Below are 21274 nucleotides of genomic sequence, written 5' to 3' on the forward strand. Positions count from 1 at the left end.
ATGCTTGAGCTTGTGGCACCAGTAGCTATGGCTGTGGGACTGTGCAGTATGGATGGGACCTTCTCCAGGTCCCACTGTGTAGGCATGGCTGATGCTGGGGCTTATAGCATCAAAAGGTATGGTTCCAGCACGGAGGATGTGAAGAGGCCTTGCTCTGGCCACACAGGGTGAATACAGGTTATTCTGGGAACTGTGCACTGGCACAAGGGGGCCTTCCCTTAGTCCCACAGAGCAAGTTACAGTGACTCTAATGAATAGAATATTAATAGTTGCAGCTCTGGAGCTGAAGGACAGGAAGGCTACTTTGTCCAGGTCCCACTGGAAATGTATAGGTTATGCTGGGGATTGTACACTAGCAGTCACGAGCCTGTGGCACTGGAATGGGTACAGATCCTTCCACAAGTCCCACTGGATAAGTTCAGGTGTTCCCAGGATTTACATAGTCAACAGTAACAGTGCAGGAACTGTGGGATACAGTGGAGACCTTATCCACGTCTCACATTGAACATTCTAAAAGCCCTGTCTGCCTACAACTGATCCATGCTTGCACCAGCTAGTGTACAAATACCAGAAAACCTGTGATCAACCTGGGAAACATGGGTAAGGTACCCTCTGAATCCTGCATCTCTGGAACTAAATATGTTGGTGCTGTAATCCACAGTCACTTGAGTTCTCCTCGTGCAACTTGGTGAGGACCCTATTTGCCTTAAGACCTTGATCCCACTTGTATCAAATTTCCAATGAAAGCTCTGTTGTTATTTCCTTCAGTTGATGTGGCTACACAACGTTTTGGCACCTACCGCGCAGAAAGACAGAGCTGTGTTAACTGAACCAACTGAAGTGTCTACAGTGTTGGCTATTGTTTCTGTGGTTAATTTTTGTTCCTCTTCCATTAGGGAACAAATATGGTTAATTCTTTCCCTGAAAATGGACGTGGATGGTCTGTTACTGTGGGCTTCATCTTCAGCATCATGTAGTGTCTTCATAAAATGAGGTATCCATTTGTAAGCTGTTGATTTCTTTGGAGCATGGTTCCTAAACACTGTTCATAAAGCATCAGTGGTGTCACCATTCTTCCACTCAAGTTTCACCATAAATTTGATGTTTGTTCTCACTTTAATTTTAGCAGAATTCATGTTGTTCGGATAGAAGCTCTTTTGAAACTGATAGCTTTTTTTTTTTTTTTGCTAAGTACCTCAAATCAGATTCTGCTCAGATATCATATAATAAGTTATTATGAATTTATGTTGCTTCAAAAAAATCTAAAATCCATGCAGCTTTTCTATAATGCACATTTTCACATGAAACTTTGAAGACTTGTCATATTTTAAGTGAAGTATCAATCTGAAGTCTTGGTTAATGCACCAACTGGCTTCAAATCTAAGAACTTTCTTTTAAAGTTAACATGGTTTTTTTTTTTTTAGGTCAATAGTATCTTCAAGTTGATACTGGGACATTGGCTTTATTACATTGGCTTTATTACACTGATGGAGATGTTCATCAAATGGAGAGAAAGCAAATTGACTCTAATTTTAAAAACAGCCCATGTATCTTCAAGAACGAAATTAAGTGAAATTGAAGATTCCTTTTTGGGAACTCTCATATACAATCTAAATTCCCAGTGTAGCTTTTAAACTTTCTCCTGTTTTGGAGTCTGAAGTTATACTGTAGCTAGGGGGAAACATGTTAGTCATCCAATGGACTGATTTTACAAACTAAATAGTCTTTTGGTAAACATTTCCTGAAATTATTTCTACATCCATCAAAGCTAAATCTGTGATTCCAGAGTTTTCCTCATTTGATTGAGTCTCACCTGTTTTTCTGTTTGAAAAGAAAAACAAATCAATGCAAAGTCAATGAAGTTGGGGGCAAATGGAACCTCTTCACTTTTCACCTTAGGTCAAATATGAACTTAATATAAACACAAGAGTATTCATTAAATCATTTATCTAAAAATATAATCAATGATGCCTGATGATACAAAAAAATATTATTTTTCCTATATACACATATAGTGGAACAAATAACAAGGAAACATAAACACCAAATTCAGGACAGGTATCACTTTTGAAAGGTTTCTCTTCCTATACAAATCTCAAGCATGCAAAATGTGGAAAGAGAGTTGCTGATCTTAGGAAGTATTACTCAGATGGGTGGCCTAAGACAGTGTCAGCAAAGAGAAAGCCTTACCAGTTCAGATGCCAACATTCCTAATGCCTCAGGGTTCTAATATTCTCAGCCAAGCCACATCTCAGAATGTCCTCTACAATGACCAGCTTATATTACATATCTGTGTCCCTATCATTTCCTTACTTGGGTAAAGTTAACTGTTCTATAGCCTAGCCTAGGACTTTCTCTTTAGTGTGACTAGGTGAATTTCATTCCTGTTCCATCACATGTTGATGCCTTTAAAAAACAACAACAACAATAACAAAATAAACCTTAGCGAAACCCTGAGTTTTCTTTTTCATACAACTCAACTTTTTAAGATCATTCTGAAGTTTTCTTTAGTTTCTTTTGCCAAGGCAGAAGTGTGTTTCCCCATAAGATATTCTTCTAACATTAAGAGAACATATGTTATACTTATTATCCCTTCAAGGATCAACAACCAAATGTGTTTTTCAGCTCCTAGTGAAAGATCTGTGTCTTAAAGCGTCTACCCAGGACTAGTTCTTGGGAAGATGGTTCACACAGCCTGAGCTGGAATATTGTAACCACAGCATTTACACAGTATATGACCTTGGGCAGTACCTCTGGCTTTATCTTCCCATCTGCAAAATGAAGATAACATCTACTTCTAAAGGTTAAAGTGAGAATAAAATAAGGCAATACTTGTAAAATAGCTAGAGTATCTGGAAACACGTCAAGTGTTCAACAACTTACAACTATTTTTATATAACTGATATATAACATGTACCCAATAAATGATTTCTGAATTAAGTTTTATGATTAACTGTATGTGGCAGTATCAATGGCTAAACAGACTATCAACTAGAATATGACTCTATGATTGGCCTTTCATATTAGATTTGAAGGCTATATAAGTATAAAGGAGGCCTTCATTCTTCCACAGCCAATAAGCAGTAGGTCATGAAAACGAGAGACTCTGTTGTTGCATTTTTATTAAATTTACATGTCAGGATTTGGCTGACTTATATTTCCCTTGTTCACAGTTTTAAAGTTATTTAATATTTAATGTTACAAACCATTTGAGATTGCCACTGCACTAAATCTGTACATTGTACAAGTGGCTTCAAAAATGTTCAGAGTAAAATTTAGTAGGTCTGAGAAGTGAAAAAGTACAGCAGTGAATTTCCATGGCAATATGCTGTTATAAGCAGAAGACATGATGCGTGGATAAATCAACAACTTAAGATGTAGAGATGAACAGAATGAGAATATGAGGCAGGGGGTTGTCATGGGTAAAAACACATCCTTTTCTCATGACCCTACAAAATCTTACTCAGTTCTCAGAAAATGTCTATGCAATAAATACGGAGGATTCAAATAAAATAAATCCTATTTGTAATTATTCTGACAACCAGATGGCCATTCACTAAGGAAGGTACATTGAGGATTTACTAAATACCAAGACATATTACCAGGTGCTGGGAATATAAATAGGAATAAGTCATGGTACTTCCCTCAAGGGGCTGAAAGTCTACAGGGCCATTCCTGATGGACTACAGCTGCAAGGCAAAGGAGGCCTTATCTACACAAAGCAATCACTCACATTCTTTGCCTGCAGTCTGAGCTTGGGGCACCATCCAGAGAGTAACCTCTATCTCAAAGTCATCCTGTCCTGCTGTCACTAAAAAAATGCCTAGAGAACTCAAGTCTTTCAAGTCAGATCTGGAAATCTTGTGAAGATAGAGAAGGTGCCCCTTTCCTGGATGAGCTGGGGTAAGGCAGTAGCAGGATAGAGTCAGGGAAGACCTAGACAGAACATACATCTAAGAGAAAGTTCCAATGAACTAAGTCTGTATCCTCCAGTCTACAGCAGTAATACAGAGGCAAGGGAAATGGGCAGCACATTGGTGGTGCCCAACACGAGGAGGACATGGTGCCATCAATAAGATTATGGAGCTCCCTGTTCCACTCCCGAGTATGAAAACCATCCAAAGAGGTGACGTCACCACCAACCCTACCACTGACTCATTGGAGGAGTGCCACAAGTTTCTACAGACCTCAGTTTGTGAACATAATAATTAAAATTAGGAAAATATTGAAAAATATTCCATGTTTAAATGCATCAATTCTTACATTGCCCTTCAAAAGACACCATTAAGAAAATAAAAGGGGGGGCTGGCGCCGTGGCTCACTTGGTTAATCCTACGCCTGTGGTGCCGGCATCCCACATGGGCACTGGGTTCTGGTCCTGGTTGTTCCTCTTCCAGTTCAGCTCTCTGCTATGGCCTGGGAGGGTAGTGGAGAAATGGCCCAAGTGCTTGGGCCCTGCACCCACATGGAAAACCAGGAGGAAGCACCTGGCTCCTGGCTTCGGATCAGCGCAGCGCGCTGGCCGTGGCGGCCATTTGGGGGGTGAACCAACGGAAGGAAGACCTTTCTTTCTGTCTCTCTCCCTCACTGTCTGTAACTCTACCTGTCATATTGTCATATAAAAAATTCAAAAAAAAAAAAAAAAGGAAAAGAAAAGGCAAGCTACAGACTGGGAGAAAATGTTTGCAAGTCATAAATATGATAAAGGATTTGTACCCAGAATACATAAAGAACTAACTCTTTCAACTCAAAATTTTGAATAAGAAAAAGATCTAAACAGACATTTCACCAAAGAAAAATATATAAATGGCAAAGGACCACATGCAATGATAGTGGAAATCATTATTCATCAGGGAAACAAAATGTAAATCTACAATGGGTATCACTTTACACCCACTAGACTAGTCATAGTCACAAAAACAGTAACAATCTTCCTGAAGATGTAGACAAACTGGGATCTGAATACACTTCAGGTGGGATTATGAAATGGTGCAGGCATTTCCAAACTTTGGAAACAGTGTGACAATTTCTTAGAAAATTAAACATGGTGGCCGGTGTGGTGGCACAGTGAGTTAAGTGGCCACCTGTGACACCAGCAACCTATCTGAACACTGGTTTGAATCCCAGCTGTTCCACTTCTGATCCAGCTCCCCACTAAAGTGCCTGGAAAAGCAGCAGAGGATGGCTCAAGTGCTTGGAACCCTGCTACCCTATCCGTATGGGAGACCCAGGTGGAATTCCAGGTTCCTGGTTTCAGTCTGGTTCATCCCTGGCTGTTGCACCAATTTGGGGAGTGAACCAGTAGATGGAAGACCACCCCCACGCCCTCTGTAAACTCTTTCAAATAAATAAATCCTTTATACAAAAGGAAATTAAACCTGCATTTTCTACATGACCAAGCAAGCTATTTCCTAGACCAAGGATTGGCAAACTTATTCAGAAAGTACAGATAGTAAATATTTCAGAATCTGTGGGCCAAGAGGCAAACTCAAGGATTTTATGTAAGTGCTTATATAACTGTTTAAAATATAACCGTTTAAAATATACAAATCATTCTCATTGCACAGGTTGCATAAAAAATGGCAACAGGCTACAGTTTACCCACTCCTGACCTAGACACATCCCAAACACAACAATAACTTGATTTCATAGAACATATACATACAACTCAGTTGTATTTCTCTCTCTCTCACACACACACACAAATACACATACACACACATACACTAGTAATCTTTTCAAGCATACCGTTCTTTGGCAATATGGACACACATTTGCAAAGTTATGTTTTTGAAAGGAAAGACATAACCACTCAAACAGCAAAAATGTACAGAAGAAATTGTCCCTTAAGAGAAAAGGACTAAAATCAAGTGTATCTTAATTAAGAGTGGCTCCAAGGAGTGTAAAAATGTAGATCTTTATGCTTGTCTTCTCCAGCAGACTGAGAATGATGTTTTAAACAGTTTTTTTTTAAATTCTAACAAGTGTTTTTTTCATTTTTCCTATCAAACCATATCGAATAATAACTCTCCATAATGCCACTGCACTACTAAACTACAAAGGGTTGTTTGCTGATCTGAAGCTCCAGGACAATAAAATACTGAGATTAAGATCTACAGAAGCCAGCACCGGTGGCTCAATAGGCTAATCCTCTGCATTGCAGCACCGGCACACGGGGTTCTAGTCCCGGTTGGGGCGCCAGATTCTGTTCCGGTTGCCCCTCTTCCAGGCCAGCTCTTTGCTGTGGCCCGGGAGTGCAGTGGAAGATGGCCCAAGTACTTGGGCCCTGCACCCCATGGGAGACCAGGAAAAGCACCTGGCTCCTGCCTTCGGATCAGCACGGTGCGCCGGCCGTGGCGGCCATTGGAGGGTGAACCAACGGCAAAGGAAGACCTTTCTCTCTGTCTCTCTCTCTCACTGTCCACTCTGCCTGCCAAAAAAAAAAAAAAAAAGATCTACAGAACAGACTTGGATATAGATCATGGATAAAAGAGAACCTCCCCAGCCCATAAGCAAGGCTCACCTGCCTACACTCCGTTTCTTAATCACCTGGCCTCATTCTGGGCTTCTACTCTTCCACCCCTTAACACCTGTGGTCCTTTGAGCAGCAGATCAACAACTGCAGCCCAGCTTTCCTTTTAAAGACATTGCAGCATGGCAGCTATAATTACAATCAGGACTCCCATGGGCAGCTGTGAGAGCGGGGCCTTTCCTGACATGGAGCTGCACCTGTGATCCAAGGCACAGGCGGGCAGTTTCCAAAGGTCATGGTTCTGCCAGGTCAGATATAAAAGGGCTTCTGTGAATGCTGCCACTTGCACAAACAGTAAAACCCCCTGTAGTATCAAGGTTTTATTTACTAAATCATTCTTCGGTTATTTTCAATTTTAGAATCAATGCTTAGATGCTCATCTACATACATGCACACTGATAATCATTTCTCATACATATTTTTCATAAAAGTTACAAGTATTCTTGGCGTTACCTAGCAGCTCTTTCTAATTCCTGATTTACCCACTCAACACAGGTATCCATCTAAGTCATTCACCTAAGGTGATTCATGAGGGTCAATGAAAAGAGAATTACGGGGGGAGTGCCTGAACTGTCCCCACTCTCAACCAACCCTTGCAGTACATTCCACTTCTCTTTTCTCAAAATGGTAGAATTGTAGCAAAACATCTGGACATTCAAAGCACAAATCCAAGGAGCAGCAGGTGAATAATGAAGGAGTGAGCCGGTGCCGTGGCTCACTAGGCTAATCCTCCGCCTGCAGCGCCGGCACAGCGGGTTCTAGTCCCAGTCGGGGCGCCGGATTCTGTCCTGGTTGCCCCTCTTCCAGGCCAGCTCTCTGCTGTGGCCCGGGAGTGCAGTGGAGGATGGCCCAGGTTCTTGGGCCCTGCACCCCATGGGAGACCAGGAGAGGCATCTGGCTCCTGGTTCCATTTGGAGGGTGAACCAACGGCAAAAGGAAGACCTTTCTCTCTGTCTCTCTCTCTCACTGTCCACTCTGCCTGTCAAATAATAATAATAATAATAATGAAGGAGTCCGGAACTCTCTCCTTCTGTTTCTCCTTTGAAACAATGGAGGATCATTGTCACTAGCTCACTACAGGGGAATGCTCAAGCGGAAGTATGTGAGGATGTCCCAGCCCCTTTTAAAGTAGAGAGAGGTAGATAATTTCACAAAATGGAAATTCATGGAATAAATCAGCTGCAACCAGTTTCATGCTGATTTGGAGGCTGCTGGGTGTCCAAAAGAATTCCCCTGAAATTATGGCATTAGGAAATGCTTTTTGAATGATGACCTGCTGAGAAGAGAGAGGCCAGGGCTGGGAGTAAAATACTATCCAAGTCTCAAAGGTGATTATCAAGGTCTAACATCACACTTCATTCCTCTGTGCATTCACAAATAACCACAACTCTGCATTTCCCTAGATCATATGTTCTGCATCCTTGATGTCAACTCGAGATTAATTAATTCAAGGTAATCTGTATCCACTGACCACACTGCATGTAGAGACACTACTCTTCTGTTCCTTGTTCTCCAAACACTAGTACTGCATAATTCTGAATGCTTAACGATGTTATTTGACCACATAAAAATCCACATAGGTGATTTCAGTGACTTTTCTTATTTATTAAAGCCATAAAGACTTGTATTAAACCAAAGCTGTTGTTTCTAGCAATGGGCCAACATCATTCTGGTCCATGTATTTAGTGAAGACACTGGGATTCTACAGAATAAAGTCTTATAATAGGCAGATAATAAATATATCTTCTCTCTTATTTGCACTCAAGAATATATATTTTAAATAATTCTATGATCCTTAATTTCTGTTAAACTGCCTTTTTTTTGAAATGTATCTATTTGAAAGGCAGAGCAAGGGGGGAGGGAGAGATGGGTGAGGGGAGGCATTTTATATTCTCTGATTCACTCCCAAATAGGTACAATAGCTGGAGCTGGGCCAGACCAAAGCCAGGAGCTTGGAACTCCATGTAGGTCTCCCACATGGGTGACAGGAGCCCAAGAACTTGAACCATCTCCCACTGCTTTCCCAGGAGCAGTAGAAGGGAGCTGGACTGGAAGTGGAACAGCCAGAACTCAAACTGGCACTCTGACATGGAGTGGCAATGTCACAGGTAGCAGCTCAACCTGCTGTACTAAACTGCCAGTTCCTGTTAAACTGACTTTTTGAAATTTATTATTTTTTTCATCTTTATTTGAAAGGCAGAAAGACACAAAGACAGAGGAACAGAGATCTTTAATCTACTGATTCACTCCCTAAATGCCTGCAACAGCCAGGGATGGGCCAGGCCAAAGCTTGGAACTCAATCCAGGTCTACCATGAGTATGGCAGGAACCAATGTACTTGAGCTGTCACTTGCAGGAAGCTGGATAGGAAATCGAGGTGGGATTTGAACCCAGGCATTCAACATAGGATGCAGTAACCCAAGTGGCCATCTTAATCACTGTTAAATGTCTGCCCCCAAGCTGATTTTTGAAATGTCACTTGATCTGAAAAAGACTGTAAAATTCCCAGTTATTTTTAAAGAAAATTATGAATTATCTAATGCTTATATTGTACAATATTAATACTGTTGCTATTTGCAACCCCCATCTACTATGTCCTCACTATTACTACTAAAACATATATTTAGCATAGTGACTGCCTCCCAGAATCCTCTACTAATCAACATCACTGACTTGGCATTGCATTTAAGGTATTTATGACTTTGCATTTTAGGAAAGCTGTAAACTTTACTTAACCACTGAACCTTGCTTCCCTGAAAGTCATTTCAAAATGTTCTGTCTCCGTATTTTCAAGTGCAAACTTGCATCTTATTAGACCTGTGAACCAAATGTATTTTTAAAGGTACCAAAATAAGGCCATGAAATTGGTAGGTAATTGATAAGCTTCAATGTTGCTCCTTAATAAAATGAGACAGCTGGACTATGGGATTGTTGGTGCTAGGACATGATTTAATCAGAATTCACCATTGGTCTTCATCTTCAGGAAGCACAAGGCCCAGAAGCAACCAACAGACAAGCACGCAATACCTCAATAAGCACAAATCACCCTTAATTTAAAGCACGAGTTAACGTCAAGGGAAGAAAGAGATCTGTTGTACTCAGAGTCACAAATGCAATGCGGCTGGGTTCAAAACTGTTCCGCAGATTAGGCCATGACCTTATGTGGGAGACTCTGCCAACATTTTTTACGGAATTCTAGGTGGCAAAAGAAAGCCACCTGTTCTGTCAGCTGACAAGGGATATTTTTACCCACCTTTGTGAAGGGGAGTACATTTAGCCAATTTGCCGGGTTGAATCATAGGGTGTGGGCTGAAGTGTAATAAATGCTGGGTGGTGGGGGTTGTGAGGAAATTGATAGAGGAGCTGCAGATCTCATGGAATTATTCCTGCATTGGCTCTGGAAGGTAATGGAAATCAACTCAGGAGGACTGTTGGGGTGTGATGATTCTCACTGAAGATATGTTGTAATAGACTGGTAAACAGAAATGGGGTGGTGGTGAACTTTGAAAAGTAGGTACAGGACATGAATATCTTTATAAAAGAGCATTACAAAGGCATCAGATCACTTTACCAGGACCTCGTGTTGGATATCACAAGAAACAAAAAGACGCTTTTTAAGGACTGAACTGTCTAGAGACTCCAGTCAAGAAGAGTGATGGAAAAAATACACAAATGACAACTCGTAAAAACACATGAGATACACCCCATCAAAATACCATTGGGGTTTCAGAGTGAGGGATGCCAAGTGGATGAACAGCAGAGGTGCTTCAGAGCCGAGGGGATATATGAAAAGGACGTGCAGCAACAACAGATTTTGAAGGCTTTTCTCTTGTTTCAAGAGAAGTGTGCCCATTTTCTAAGTGCAGAATGAGAAGTTGGGTAAAGTTACCTATGACTAAGCAGATGCCTCTGTCATCTATGATGTTTATGGTGAGATGGGAAAGGAGAAGGGGACAGCAAACTGGGGTGTATTATATGAAGACTTCCAAGTAAGATGGCCCAAGTCCTTGCCCCCTGCACCCACACGCGAGATCCAGAAGAAGCTCCTGACTCCTGACTTCGGATCAGCGTAGCTCTGGCCATTGTGGCCATCTGGAGAGTGAACCAGAGGACAGAAGATCTCTCTCCCTCCCTCCCCCTCTCTCTTTCTGCCTCTCTGTAACTCTTTCAAATAAAATAAATAAATCTTAAAAAAAAAGACTTCCAAGCACAAGGTACAAATGCTGTAACAACCCAAGAGGTAGACACCAGTGCATCACCTAAACTATATCATCAGTCAAATGAGTCTTGTGGTCATAGGAAAGAAGTCAGATTTTATCCCAGGTTGATCTGACCTCAAAGCCAATTCCAATCCCAAATCCCCACCAGTAAGTTACTAGTCTCTGAAATTTCTACTACTACAGACAAAATGCCTTGATTAAAAAATTATTGAAAAATGCAAACATCCATGTATCAAATCACACATTTAAGTGCTATGAAATACTAAAGCTCCCACTAAATTAACTTCTAAGGAAGCTGGACATTTATTTTTGAAGATGCAAAGGGTTGACTGGAGGGAAAGAGGGCCAGATCTGTGCAGAGATTTTTAGTGTCCCTCCTGCATGCTGGATCCTTGACAACAAGAAGGCTCTGGATACAAGGAGAGAGGTCAAAGTACAATACTGACTTATCTGTTTGTCAAATTGAACTGATATAGTGAAAGCAACTTTCCAGTTAGCTCCATCTTTCCTCCCCTTAAAACTCCTTTATGGGAAAGGGATTTTTCTCCCCAGTTCCCCAAGAACACAGAAATTCATAATATATTGATATACCATTAGATGAACGTTAATATATGTTACGTTCACACTCTTTGAAAAGTGCCACATTCATCTAATCTACTCTATCTCTTCCCGCCATTCTGAACTCACTCCTTTTCCAACACATCCTACACTTCCCTGTTTCCCTGCACTTGCTCCTGCTGTTTCTTCCATTGAAACACCTTTAATGCACACATTTACCATTTTTTTTGTTATTATTAGAGATTTATTTTTTTCCTTTTTTAAAATTTTTATTTAAGGCATACAAATTTCATGTATTTCATATATACAGATTTAGGAACATAGTGATACTCCTTACCCTGCCCTCTCTCCTGCCCATGCTCTAACCCTTCTCCCTCCCTCCTCTCCTATTTCCACTCTTAATTTTTACATCTATTTTCATTTACTTTATACACATAAGATTAACCCTACACTAATTAAAGAGTTCAACAGAGAGTATGAAGGAAAAATACACTGTTCCTCAACAGTAGAGACAAGGGCTGTAAACAATCATCAAATGTCAAAATGTCCATTTCACTCCATTACATTTTAGGTACTCTATTAGTTTTAAAATACCACACTGCCTCCAGAGCCCATCTCAAATGGAGCAGCTTATTCTGATTTTCTCACCCAGACATGCACACTCCCTCCTTTGAACCCTTAAAGGGCTTAGTGTACATTTCTTTTTTTAAATTTTCATTCTCATTTGCCCCTAAGTCATTTTTGTTGATTTCTTATGCCTGCTGCCACGGTGTCAAATAAGAACTCATCTCCACATCACTAGTTCCATGTTCTGCTCATGTTTGGAATTCAGTAAGTATTTGTGACATTTAATTAAATTTACCTGTCAGCCAGGTCACCCTTGTGAAGCTCAAGACAGTGTTCTTACTAAAATGAGTACTTAATGGGCGAGGAGAGTCCATAGGGCCCTCAAGTGCTTATATGTAAAGACTCAAGAATACATGAACCTATATAAAGGTCTCAAGCAAACGTTGCACAGATCTCAAATGAATGTCACACGTTATCTCCTTCCTGAAATTCTCTCTTCAGGACAGTGTTTTCTGACATACAGAGATTTGGGGTGGGGTTGGGGAGTGGCAGCTACTCACCTATTTAAATTCAGAAGTCTTTCAGGACAAGGTAATAAATCCCAGCAGCTCACAGCTGGATTTACTCGGACAATGCCCATTTTAAAGTATACTGATATTTTCTTTGTTCTTAAGCATGCCTGCATTCTCATTTTTGGCAAGAGTAAAAACGCTGAGAGGGGAATATTGCAAGGCTAAGAATTTACAGGTCTTCTTCAAAAAGAAAACTACTCCAGGGAAGCATTTCTAGGATGATCACCTCTGAAACACATCCCTGAGTATGTTTTAAATGTCCCTGGAAGGAACATGGCTGAGAAACAGGATTTGAATGGATAGGAAACGCAGGCACGTACACACCTGCCACAACTACACATGTATGGTTCCTCTACCCAGAGAAACAACCTGGTTCTGTTTTCCCCTCTCCCACAAGGTGACATAAGTCAATTAGCTTAGCTTCTCAGACCCCAGCTTCCCTACGTATTAAAGAGAAGACAGGATAAAGGAAAGAAGAAGGGAGAGAGAAGGGGGAGAGACTGCCTCTACTTCCTTGGTCTACATGTCAGAATTGTTGTGCAGATGGAATTAAATGTTGCCCACAAATGTTCCCTGAAATTACAGGGCTACAAAAAAGTCAAGTGCTTTTATTAAAACTTACCCACCTCCCATTCTCAGCCTCTTCTGACAGGTGTTTCTCTCATCAGAGAGGCACAAAAGTGTCTCAAAGGAGATGAATTGCCTATGACCATGTCCAGTGGTATTCTTCCCTTGTATATGCCTCCTCTTCCCAGATTTTCCAAAGAAAATGGTCAGATTTTATATTGACCATTCTATGGCATATCACTGCAATACTTGACACCACCTTAGATGTAAATTAAGATACAGAAGGATCAGGGGATAGCTCTACAGAGAAGCATAAATGAATGAGTATCTTTTTACATTAGCTGGAGGGCTAAGCTTGTGATTACAAAATAAACTGAAAGTATATCATTGTAAAAATTAAAAGAAAAATAAGAAAGGAAGGAGGAAAGAGGGTGGGAGCACCAGCAGGAGGGAAGGTAGGGTGGGAAGTATCACTGTGCTCTTAAATCTACAGATATAGGGGCTGCCACTGTGGCGTAGCAGGTAAAGCCGCTGTCTGTGGTGTCAGATCCCATATGGGCACTGGCTCGAGGCCTGGCTGCTCCTCTTCTGATCCAGCTCTCTGCTATGGCCTGGGAAAGCAGGGGAAGATGGCCCAAGTCCTTGGGCCCCTGCACCCATGTGGGAGACCCAGAGGAGGCTCTTGGCTCCTGGCTTCAGATCCGCACAGCTCCAGCCATTGTGGCTGATTGGGGAGTGAACCAGCAAATGGAAGCTCGCGTGTGCTCTCTCTCTCTCTCTCTGTCTCTCCTCTCTCTGTGTAACTGTGACTTTCAAGTAAAATAAATAAATCTTAAAAAAAAATCTGTATATATGAAATACATGAAATGTGTTCACCTTTACAAAAAAATTCTAAATAAAAGAAGACAATCTTTTAAGCAAAATTATTAGTGTTTCATTGTGTGCTGGTTAGGAAAATGAGATCTATTTTCCCATTAACACTGTATTATTTTATTTTCTGAGATAGCATTAGGTTCTTGGATAATCACATATTAACTGTTAAGGGTTTACAATCACCATGCTATAATCATTAGCCTTTTTAAATTTCCTATTATTCCAGGAAACCAATTTTTTGCCATTTGCTACTATTTTTTTTCTCCTTGCAACTATATTTTTACCTTCGAGGAATGGATATGAATGTATGGCAACAGACATCATATCTTTGCCAATAGATGTGAGGGGAGGAGGTAAGAAAACTCTGGCTGATTATCATACCAATGACACTGAAGATTCTGTTTTCTTCCCCACCCCCTACACACCAAAAGGACAGGGTTGCCATATATTCAAGTCTTACACAGTCTCTTATTTACAGAATATTTGGCCCAAGTACTTTATTTTGAACAAAGAAGTATTCTTTGCAGGAAGATATTCAGATCTGAAACAACATTAGTCAATGGTAGTTGGGCTCCTTAAAAAGGTCTGATGAAATCAGCTATTTTAAGGATTCAAAGAAACTTAATAAAAACTTAGTCATTATCTCTAGGGTCATGGCCGCATAATTATATTAGACGTTATTGTAAACAAGTCTTTTAAAGACCTCTCTCTATCTCTCTCTCTCTCTCTCTTTTTTTTTTTTTTACAGGCAGAGTGGACAGTGAGAGACAGACAGACAGAAAGGTCTTCCTTTTGCCGTTGGTTCACCCTCCAATGGCCACCGCGGCCAGCGCGCTGTGGTTGGCGCACCGCACCTATATGAAGCCAGGAGCCAGGAGCCAGGTGCTTCTCCTGGTCTCCCATGGGGTGCGGGGCCCAAGTACTTGGGCCATCCTCCACTGCACTCCTGGCCACAGCAGAGAGCTGGCCTGGAAGAGGGGCAACCGGGACAGAATCCGGCGTCCCGACTGGGACTAGAACCCGGTGTGCTGGCGCCACTAGGTGGAGGATTAGCCTATTGAGCTGCGGCGCTGGCCTGAAGACCTCTCTTAAAGACAGAATGAAAAATATTTGTATTTTGGAGAGTCCCAATATACACATGTGAAACAGAGACAAATTATCTCTAGAGTCTGGGATAAAATTTATAGGAATAATTTTATACCTGGATACCGTGGACACACTCAAGTCCATGCAATTTAATGGCAGTAAAGAGAATGCTCTGGTACACTCTCCTAGACAGCTTCAAAGTAGCTCCAGTGATATAAAAGACATGGTGTCAAAAATGCAAAAGTCTGAATAAACTATTTCACAAAAGTGAATAAAAACATTATTTATAAATAAGCATATCATTAATATTAATATGCATGTAATACTATTTTACCTTCAAAGTTTATATACTTAAGATGATCCCAGAATATTTTTTATCACTGGGAAAGTAGGGGACCTGTCTCTTCGGTGAGGCCATCCTACCTTGGCCCATCTACAGAATCTGACAGATGAAAAGGTAGAAGCTAAGCTCTCAGTAGTGTCAAAGTGAGTCAGAAATTAGAGTAATGACTTACATGCTCAGCTACTGGAGTTCAAGAATAGGAAAGACACTGTGAACTGAGCACTGCATTTGAAAGAGAACAGGTAGAGTATTTAGCATTTTTGCTATAAAGAAAGAATTACTTCACTCATATTTTCTATTAATCCAAAAGTTACACTAACTCCAAGGCATTTTCTCTCAACTCCAAATTTTGTACACTAGAAGAGGGATAGGGCATTGAAACAATAGTTCAATGAATGAAAGTTAAAAAAAAGAAAAAAGGCATTGGACTGATTTATGGGCTTTTCTTTTAACCTCACATTTCCCCACTCATATTGTGCTCTGGCAAAGCCATTCATCTATATTTCCCTAAACAAAGCATTCTGGAAGGAGGCCAGGAAATCAGTTCAAAACTGTCCCAAGACTATAAACTCCCTCCACATAATCCAGTCTCTACCATATTAAGGTCCAATTTCACATGACCCTGTGATCAGCAACAATCTAAGTGCCCTCAATGAGATCCAAAACCAAAGCCACACATTTTACAACACACTGAATTTCTACCCTTTGTGGCTTATGAACAGAATCCAAGTCTGGCCAGATACATTTACATTTACCAACAAATACTGAGTTTTGGCAGCTCTCATAGCAATAACTTTAAAAGTCTTGCTATTTTGAGCACCTTTTCCTGACATCTGTGAGAAAATATGAAGTCCACTTAAGTCTACTTACATTAAACAATAAAGTCTGCCAAAAAGAAAAACATCTTTGTCTTTAATCTCCTCCAGGAATGTTAAATAATGAAGTAAACAGCAGCATAACTGATTTGAAAATTATAAGGCAACGTTCATATGAGTCAAGCAGTGGGAGATATTATTTGATGTTTGTATAAAGAAAAGGTGAAGTTGATATCAATTCTCACTATTACAATTCATTTGCTTCAATATATCTAGCTGTATAATGACAATGTTAAATGAGAGATGCTGTTCTCAAGAATACATCTTAAACTTAACATTTTAATGCTATCATTCAAATCAGGCCATTAAAATTGGTATTATAAATATTTCAATGTAAAGAGATACAAGACCAAGAAAAGAGAAAAGGGAGAAATGAATGAATGCAATGATGACATTTATAAGTTTATCTTCCATTCATTGATTTCTATAATCCTCCAAAGTGCCTCAACATTCAATTCTTGCAAGCAGAAACCACATGAAAGGAACGTGCAGGCACAGATCTCAGTCTAAATAATAATTCTTCTGTTCAGACTGAAAATATTTCCCTAAATAACTCAGCATCTGACAGTCAGGAGTTGGAAGTGGAATGGCTCTACAGCACTACATGTCAATACAACTGCTCCTCATCCTCTCCTGTGACGCCTCCCCAGCTGAGAGCCATAGAAAACAGGGCAAGGCAATCTTCCCTAAGAGCAACTAAGAAAGGCTTGAGAGTGAGGGTTTTTGGTCTCAGTAAGACACTGGATTAAATGCCAGTGCAGAGCAATGGTCACTTTCATTCGTGATGCCACACTACATTTGACAGTCAACGGCAAGCAGTTACCATCCACCCCCACATGCCTCAAACAGCACTCAACATCCCTCTTAGCCTCACAGACAGGAAATGTATAAGAATATGTAAAAAAAAAAAAAACTTCGTGGAAAATGAAGTTAAAAGATAGGTTTAGGGCAGGCACTGTGGACTGGTGGGTTAAATTGCCACTTGGGGCACCTGCAACCCAGACCCGAGTTCCAGTTGGAGTCCCAGCTGTTCCACTTGTGATCCAGCTTCCTGCTAATACATCTTGGAAGGTAACAGATGATAACTCAAGTGCATGAGTTCCTGCCATCCACATGGGAGACCCAGAGGGAGTTCCTGGCTCCTGGCTTTGGACTAGCCCAGCTCTGGATGTTGCAGCCACTGGAAGAGTGAGTGAATTAGAAGATTTTTCTTTCTTTCTTTCCTTCTTTCCTTCCTTCCTTCCTTCCTCCCTCCCTTCCTTTTCTTTCTTTTCTTTCTCTCCTCTTTCTCTCTCATTCTGCCAAGTAGGTGGAAAATAATCAAATATAAATTTTAAAAACATTTTGAAGCCAAAAAATCTGAAATCCATGCATAGCTTTTTATATTTTTGCCATATGCAGTTATCCGTGGACTTTTTGAAGACTCCCTCCTATAGGCTGACATAGCATACACACACATGCTTTCTATCTGGAAGGAAAATACATGAAGGAAGCAGGGACTATTTCTAAATAGCACTACTGGCTAAAATAGGCAACAGGCACTCAGGAAGAACTGCTGGAGAGACTCCTGTGAGGGAAACAAACAAACAAACAAACAAACAGAGAAGGCTCATAGTAACAAAGGTCGACAGGACTTCCAAAGGCGCCAGAAAGAAGAGCAGAGTCCAGAGAGGGAGGGAGAGAGAGGCAGGCATGTGCACAATGGTTTGGGGCCCTCACTGCGTGGAAGTCGAGAGGGCAGATCGGAAGGTGTACAAGCAGCCAGGACCTAGGAGGCTGGGGGAGTGTGGGGATGTGCAGACAGGTGAGCAGAGGACAAAAGAGAGGTATGGTAGGGAATGAATAAATACAAGACAACAGAGAATGGAAGGAAACGGGGTATATGTGATCCTGATAGCTCAGCTTTCCACATTAAGATGTCAGCACCATCAATTCACCATATTACAAAGATACGGCATTCTATTGCAGAGGGATACGAACCCCAGACGACAAAAGCTTACTTTGTGCCATATTCTGTAGCGCATGACTTACATCTGTGAGCTACTCAGTTGTGAGTTTCTATGTTTCCTTCATCTGATGAACAGGAAAACTAAGGATCAGATGTGTCAAATGTCTTTTCCGGGGTCCTATAGGAATGGAGAACTAGTACCTGGAACCACATTCTTGTTTCAGTCTCAGAGGGAGAACTGAGAATCTAAGATCATATGACCCAGAACACTTCTGTGTCCCCAGAAACTAGACAATGCCTGGTGCAGAACAGGCATGCAATAAATATTTTTTGAATGAATGAATCTTAACATTATTCATCTTGTCTTGCTACATAATAAGTGTTCTTATTTGATGAATGAGTCACTAAATGAAGCAAGCAAGCACTAAATAATTTACATAATACATTAACAATAAAAGATTTTGGGAAATTTTATAAACACTGACTTCAAAACAACTTCTGCATGTATAATAACAATATTTTCACAAGGCATATTTCTAGTTTAATATGGGTGAAAAATTCAAGATGTCATCTGTGTATAAAATGAAATCATTATAAACATTAACATAGCCTGAAGGCATGGTATCTAAAACGATTCTGAAAGGTTCTAAATAAAACAAAAATATCGGCTGATGAAAGTTGAAAGTACAACAAAAAAAGCAGTGTTCTGGGTTTCTGGTCATGGCTAGGGCTTGTTTGAGAATGCAAGGCAACAGGGCATAGGACAAAAGAGGCAGGAACTCAAGCACTTGGGCCATTTTCTGCTGCCATTTCAGGTACATTAGCAGGGAGCTGAAGAGGAAGTGGAGCAGCTGGGACTTGAACCTGTGCCTGTAGGAGTTGCTGGTGTCACAGGCAGTGCCTTGACTCTGTTTGTAGAGTAATGTGTGATGTTTGAATACATGTATATACTGTATCATGTCTAATTAGAGTAAACATGTCTAACTCCTCAAACAGCTAATATTTCTTTATGGTGAAAAGGATCAGAACCTTATCTTCTAGGTTTTTTTTTTTTATCTAGAGAAATATACAACACATAAACATAATCTGCAGTCACCCTGTCATGCACTAGAGCCCCAGAATGTCAAACTCCCTTCTGGCTGTACTGTAGCATCCTTTAATCAACCTTTGCCTAGCCCTCCCTTCTCACTGCCCCTCCCAGCCTAGGGTAAACTCCATTACACTTCTAATTTCTGTAAAATCACCTTCACTTGTTAAAGGAAAAAAAAATTCTCAGGATTTCCTGACTGGATTATAACAAATTCTTTATAGCTAAAAAACCTTATATAAGCAGTCATAGAAAATGAGTGAATACTACTCATTCAATGTGAAAAGAGAAAGACTACTGTCCAAACAGGGGACGAAAATCAGGCAAAGAACATAGATAATTCAGAGAAGAAATTCCTTTAAATTAATAACAAGTAAATTAAAATAAAAAATTCTTCACATATTAGTAAGTCTTATTTTTGTAAATTTATGTATTTTTATTTATTCGACAGGCAGAGCAACAGGCAGTGAGAGAGATCTTCTACCTACTGGTTCACTCCCCAAATGTCCAGATATATGCAACATCCAGGGCTGGGCCAGGCCAAACCTGGGAGCTGGGAACACTGTCCAGGTCTCCGTGTGGGTAGCAGTGACACCGGTACTTGAGCCCTCACCTGTTGCCCTCAGGACACACGTTAGCAGGAAGCTGGATGGGAGGCAGAGGCAAGACTTGATCCTAAAACAGAATGCAGGCCCACCTCGTAAGTTTTATTTTTAACTTTAAAGTATATAATATTGGTAAGAGGACAGGAAAAAGTAGGATTTTCTTTCTTTTTTTTTTTTTTTGAGATTTATTTATTTATTTGAAAGGCAGAGATACAGAGAGGGGGGAGAGAGAGAATATCTCCCATCTGTGGTTCATTCCTCAAATGGCCACAATGACCACAGCTGGCCCAGGCCCTAGTCAGGAGCCAGGAGCTTCTTCTGGGTCTCCCATGTGGGTGCAGGGGCCCAAGCACTTGGGTCATCTTCCATTGCCTTCCCAGGCACATCATCAGGGATCTCGACTGGTGCCCATGCGGGATGTCAGCACTGCAGGCAAAGGCTTAGACTTCTACACCATGGCACCGGCCCCAGCAGTACAATTTTCATGCACTGTTTTCACATAAATCTGTGTCACCTTTTCAGTTGTTTACTTGTTTGTTTGTTGCAATTTTTCCCCCTAATATCAATTTCAAGCTTCAAAGCATTCATTATATTATGGCCAAGTGAAAAGAAGCTTAAATTCAAAAGATCAAGGAAAAAAAAAAAAAAGCAAAACCCAGAATGATTCTATCACCTTGCAAGGCAAAAGAGGCTTTGCAATGTGACTAAACGGAGGAGCTGGAGATAGCAGGTGATCCTGGATGATCTGTGTGAACCCAGTGTGAACAGAAGAGTCCTTAGAAGAGAAGGTGCAGCCAGCCCCAGAAACAGGAAACAATGCACACAGGAGCATCAGAGGAGAGGGGAAGATGCGACACTGCCAGCTGTCACATGGAGGACGGGTCCCCGAGCCCAGCCATGCAGGCTTCCAGAGCTGGAGAAGGGGAAGGAACAGATTCCCACCCAAAGCTTCCAGAACCAACACGACCCTGTGATACTGAGTTTATCCAGAACTGCAAGGGAGTACTTTGTGTTCTACAGCCCTGAGTTTGTGACCATTTGTTACAGCAGCAAGAGGAACCACCAAACCACCAAAATAGGCCACTTTAATGATGCTGTTATTAAAAGAATAGGTGGGTTTTGTTTTTGTGTTTTCACCAGAATATCAATGTACCCCAATCTCCTCCAATTCACAGTGGCATAAGGGCTGAGGAATCTGCTGGCCAAGCCAATTAGCTCCTGGTCATGGACACTGAGCCTCCATCATCCAGGAAGCCACCGCCCCTGCCTCCTAGTCCTTCTCTCTCTGCCTGGCACCACCGCACTGAGAGCCCACCTTCACCCCTCACTGCATGCTGCTGTCAGGTGCACCTGCTTCACACCCCATCCCCTTCCTGCTCCAAACCTTCAATGCCTGCCACTCTCCCCTAGCTAAGATTCCACTGCTGGCTTCGCAGGTCCT

The 21274-nt window shown here is 41.1% G+C and overlaps 1 protein-coding gene across 5 annotated transcripts in view; it reads right to left on the reverse strand.

The window, feature by feature from the left end:
• Positions 1 to 21274, reverse strand: part of CERS6 (ceramide synthase 6) — a 338155-nt gene that overhangs the window by 170285 nt on the left and 146596 nt on the right. The window contains exon 1 of one of the 5 annotated variants that reach the window (XM_089328245.1): positions 6524 to 6595. The exons of the other annotated variants lie outside the window; for them this stretch is intronic. The gene's annotated coding sequence lies outside the window, so the exon portion shown is untranslated. Of the gene's footprint in view, positions 1 to 6523; positions 6596 to 21274 lie in introns of those variants that run through there. 5 annotated transcript variants of the gene reach the window in all.

Source organism: Oryctolagus cuniculus, chromosome 3 (assembly GCF_051225735.1).
Source record: "Oryctolagus cuniculus isolate XC-2025 breed Fujian yellow rabbit chromosome 3, ASM5122573v1, whole genome shotgun sequence".
In the NCBI taxonomy this organism is placed as follows: Eukaryota; Metazoa; Chordata; class Mammalia; order Lagomorpha; family Leporidae; genus Oryctolagus; species Oryctolagus cuniculus.